Below are 5,264 nucleotides of genomic sequence, written 5' to 3' on the forward strand. Positions count from 1 at the left end.
AAGAAGAAGAAGAAGAAGAAACTAGCTAGAGACTATGGTGGGCACCTGTAATTCCAGGTGTCCCAGAGACTGAAGCAAGAAGATTGCTTGAACCCAGGAGTTTGAGCTAGGCTGTGAGCTAGGCTGAGGCCATGGCACTCTAGCCTGGGCAACAGGCTGTCTTAAAAAAAAAGAGAGAGAGAGCAAGAAAAGCAAACTTTCCCACGGCTCATGAAGCTGTATTATTTGCAATGTCCTTACTTCACAACCATTTGGAGAGGTAGTACCGAGCAGAATGGGGAGCGCAGGAGCTCTAATCCTAGTGCAGAGGCGTGAATAATTTGTTCTTATCTCTAATGGGTTTCCATCTTATGTTTGTTGGAAGATCAAATGGCATAATCTGTGCACAGAGCTTAGATTGTGCTCAGTAAACATTAGCTATGACGGTACCCATTTTAGAAGTGAGGAAAGATCACAGAACTAAACACAGGGAAGCTGGAAATCAAACTCTGATCTTCTCAAGACCAATAACAAACTCTTAGACATAGCCCAGGAAGAGTAAAGCATTGTAGTCACACATCCTGCCTTTCCATGTGGGGGATACAGGAAAAAAATAGCATCAGGCCAGGCGCAGTGGCTCACACCTGTAATCCCAGCACCATGGGAGGCCAAGACAGGTGGATTGCCTGAACTCACAAGTCGGAGACCAGCCTGAGCAAGAGCAAGACCCTATCTCTAAAAATAGCCAAGTGTTGTGGTAAGCGCCTATAGTCCCAGCTACTTGGGAGGCTGAGGAAAGAGAATCACTTAAGCCTGAGAGTTTGAGCTTGCTGTGAGCGGTGACACCATAGCACTCTACCCAAGGTGACAGCTTGAGACTCTGTCTCCCAAAATAAATAAATAAATAAGAAAGAAAGAAAAAGAAAAAAGTAGCATCAAAAGACGCCCAGAATGGCTTGGCACCTGTGGCTCAAGTGGCTAAGGCACCAGCCACATATACCTAAGGTGGTGGGTTCGAATCCAGCCGGGGCCCGCCAAACAACAATGACGGCTACAACCAAAAAAAAAAAAAATAGCCAGGCATTGTGACAGGTGCCTGTGGTCCCAGCTCCTTGGGAGGCTGAGGCAGGAGACTCACTTGAGCCCAGGTTGCTGTGAGCTGTGATGCCATGGCACATTACCCAGGGGGACAGCTTGAGGCTCTGTCTCAAAAAAAAAAAAAAAAGACCCCCAGATTCTGAAGTGACCTGGCTTCTAGTCCAGGACTCACCTAATTCTCTAAATGACTTACCTGCCTCCCTCCACCTCTCTGATTTCATGTCCTTCACCTATAAACATGGGCTAGTAATCCTCACCTAACCTATTTCAGTGTGAATGTGAGAACTGATTGACAGAAAGTATGAAGAAATATTTTGTAAACTTATAAAGTGCTCCCCTCATAAGTGAAAAGAAAAGGAACAAACAAGTATTTATGGGCCACCTGCTACAGACCCCCTCTGCATACCCCTCACCCCTTTAATCTCATTTTGCCCACACCACCGGAAGAGTCGGGACTCAATTCCCACAAGAGAAACCTGAGGACCAGAGAGGTCAGCAGTTTCTTCGCAAAGATAACAAGTAAAAGATACTAAAGGTGAGATTTGAAATGCAAATCACTGCACTGGGTTTTCTGGCAAATCCTGCACAGGGTTGGCTTTGCTCACTTTTAAGATTATACAACGGGACAACCATGATGTTCTGGGGATCTCAAGGGACATTGTATGATCTCTTGTTTTCATGTTAAAATATATGAAAAATTTCACTTCGACCTACTGCAGTTTTAGTGGCAACAGCAGAATTCTGTGAAATGCAAGCCCAGGGTCCCCTTTGGGACTGACAGGAGGCAGGGCTATCTGGGGGGAAGAGGTCACCAAGCCGGGTGCCAACTCCACTAGTAGGAAAGGGCAGGAAGAAAAAAATCCTCCAATATCAGAGCCAAGGGGCCCCAGAAATTATCTCCTCCTTGTCCCACTTTTACACGTGGGGGGGCTGAGGAGAGGGAGAAGGGATGTGTTAATTAGATCCGCACAGAAGCCAGTTCCCACACCAGGAGAGTTTACCCGCTATTTACTTTCATCTTTACAAGAACCTCATGAAGGAAGGAAAATGATCTCAACTTTAGGGACAAGAAAACTGAGATATTAAGGAAACGACCCCGAGAGACCCCTGTTCTGACTTCCAGACCAGCGAAACTTCCATCACATTACAAAGCCTCCGAAAACAGGTTCAGCAGCTAGCCTGCTAGCTAGGGTGCCAGCCGTATCCACCAGAGCTGGCGGGTTCAAATCCAGCCCGAGCCTGCCAAACAACAATGACAACTACAACCAAAAAATAGCCAGGCATTCTGGTGGGTGCCTGTAGTCTCAGTTACTTGGGAGGCTGGAGCAAGAGAATCGCTTAAGCCCAGGAGTTTGCGGTTGCTGTGAGCTGTGATGCCAGGGCACTCTACCCAGGGGGACAAAGCCTCTGAAAGAATTACATGGTGTTTGTCAAACTCAGCTCCCCAGTCAGCTAACTGGGATCATGTGAGATGAGGAACATGAGAAGCCTTTGACATTGGTAAGCATTCTTTGGAGTATAATTTGCATGAGTCACTTTGAAACTTATTATATGAACCTTATTTCATATAATATTCCCATAGCTCTGCTTTTGACTCTAATGTATAGGAGAACCCGGGGCTTGAAAAGGCTGAGATGCTAGCTTAAGATTATGCAACCATAGGGTTAAATTATATGAAACTGCCATTTTTAAAGGTCAGAGTGCAGAATATTGGCAATTTCACATGGTACAACTCCGTCATACATGGCAGAACCCAGAATCAACTCAGCTTTATCTGACTCTCAGGAACATCGTCATTCAGCCCTCCAAGAGCCGTTATGTCCATGTCCAACACACACATACACACTCACATACACGCCCACATACATACATTACACACCCGCTCACACACACACATACACACACCCATACACTCATCCTCTCAAGGAACGGATAAGGCGGAGCATCCTTCACTGCATTTTTAGGACAAGTCCTCCGCCACGTGAAGGACTCCTGGTTGAAAGCTTCTACTCTCCAAAAGCCATTACCTCCTGGCTTCAGCCAAGTGTCTGGGACCACTGGTCCTCTGGCTTGACAAGGAGTATGCAGAAAGTTTGTCCCTGCAGCCACCTTTAAAAAGACAAGGAGCAAGTTCTATGTCTGTCCTTAAGATTCCCCCAGACTGGTGAGTAAGCTGCCGGGCTCTCTTCCGACTGCCCAGCTCTAGAACCAAGCTGACACCATCAGGTTCCCTGGGCATATTCTGCTGACATGAAGGGACCTCTTCACCTAATACCTAGGTGGAGCTGGCCTTACTGTTAATGGAGTTCCTGGGAGTGAGGTGACCCCACACGGTGAGGCTTGATCCAAATCTGGACCCACATCCCACACCAGGGACTCCTGTCCTCTCATGCATAAGGTGTTGGCCAGATCTCCAAGGTCCCTCCCATGCTGACTTTCTGCAGCTATAGCTAAAAACTACAGGATGCCCCAGGCACAGCACTCATGAGGGTACATAGGATTGGGCTTGGCAAAGGTCAAGCTGATATAATTTTTAGAAGTTCCCACTCTACACCAGGCTCTTTTCACTTTATGTCGTTTGAACTTCTCAATCACTCTGTGGTATATCCCCATACCTACAGCTCTCCCACATCTACAGACAACAGCCCTGACGCATAGATCTTTGTATCTTGAGAACCAGTCTGTGTCTGGCCCAGAGAACCTGCTCCAGTAATGTTTGCTCAGTCTGATCAAAACGTGGAGGATTCCAAACCCCCATCTGAGGTCAGAGCTCAGCTTGGCTTTTCTCAAGCTGCCCTTAAACATGCTTCTTCCGCTTCCCCTCTGAGAAGCAGCGTAGCCCTTTCTCCTTCATCTAACGAGCCTTCATCTGTGAAGGAACCCCGCTGCCTCACCGACCCCAACCTTATTCTCAGTGAGCATCCTGCCGCAGAGTGAATTGGGCAAAACTCAGGATCTCTGGCATGTAACTAGAGGGAACAGCTCTCTTGCAGAGAATTGAGGAGCACCCCCAAACTCTATCTGCCTCTGCCAGTGCTGCCCCAACCTGAGTTTTGCCTATATCTGTCCCCATAGTACTGTGGACAGAAGAGCCCATGGCTATAGGTGGCACCCCCACCCAGCCTTGAACTTAATAAAATTGCTCTTACCCTCCAGTGTGGAATCAGAACCACAGGCTGCAGTCAGAATGGACGTGAGGAGGAGATGGTTCAGCCTCAACAGCCTGGTACTCACAGGGCAGGCAGTCCCCACCTCACAATCGTCCTTTTTCATTGGCCAGGCCAGCAAGAGCCAGAGGCCTGTGGGTGGGCACCTTGCCCCTGGCAGCTGCCTCCAGCCTCCACCCCAGGGAAGCTGGTGCAACCCAGCTTCAGCTAGAGAAGCCAAGTGGAGCTTCAGTGAAAACATTTGTGTTTCCAGGCTTTAGCCCTTACGGTGCCTTCTACAAGTGCAACAGAGATGGGGCAAGGGTCAAGACCACAGCAGGAAAACAGGTTATTTCTGCATCTGAGGGAGAAACTTCCTTGTGTCAATGCATAGTCGTCCAGGAGACTTCTCTCTCCCATAGATTTGTCCTAACAAGTCAGGAACAGTAATTATCACATCACATTTCTCCCATTGCTCATGACTGAATGTGAGATTGTGTGGCTCAGACATTGAGTGCATCAGAAGGGAGAACTGTCAAGGGCTACAATAGGGTCAGAAGTAGAACACATCCTCCACACTCTGGCCTGGACCCTGCAGTTAATCCTGAGAGTTGGGGTGCAGGGAAGTTCCTAGTGTATTGTGGGGCTTGGTAAGTTAAAGAGGCCCTAAATTCTTAAAGTCCGTGCCTCCAGTGACAGGAAGTTAACATACAATGTGACATTGGAATACCATCTTTTAAGATTTTCTTGTTCCAAAATTTAGGATAAGGTTTGGCAGCTAATTGTGTGTGTGTGTGTGTGTGTGTGTGTGTGTGTGTATACACGCACCCAGGTTTTGTCAGTGCCTTAAACATGTGCCTAATCCTACCTATTGGGGAACTCAGCTCTGGCTGGGAGGGGAGCAGCCTGGTGGACTGGAAGCTGCACCCATTAGGTGCTCCTAAACGACTTGGGTCTGAAGTGGCAACATTCAACACCTTGGCCTCTTTCATGGCAAACTCGTATTTTGTTTCTGAAGAGCAGCATCAGAGCCGGTTCTTG

The 5,264-nt window shown here is 47.8% G+C and overlaps 1 protein-coding gene across 1 annotated transcript in view; it reads right to left on the minus strand.

The window, feature by feature from the left end:
• Window positions 1-4,291, minus strand: part of ADIPOQ (adiponectin, C1Q and collagen domain containing) — a 10,348-nt gene extending 6,057 nt beyond the window's left edge. Inside the window, exon 1 of the mRNA XM_003792717.2 lies at window positions 4,227-4,291. The gene's annotated coding sequence lies outside the window, so the exon portion shown is untranslated. The remainder of the gene's footprint in view (window positions 1-4,226) is intronic.
• Between the last annotated feature and the right edge of the window lie 973 nt (window positions 4,292-5,264).

The sequence above is a fragment of the Otolemur garnettii genome, unplaced genomic scaffold, assembly GCF_000181295.1.
Source record: "Otolemur garnettii isolate 467f Iridium unplaced genomic scaffold, OtoGar3 scaffold00060, whole genome shotgun sequence".
NCBI classification, from domain to species: Eukaryota; Metazoa; Chordata; class Mammalia; order Primates; family Galagidae; genus Otolemur; species Otolemur garnettii.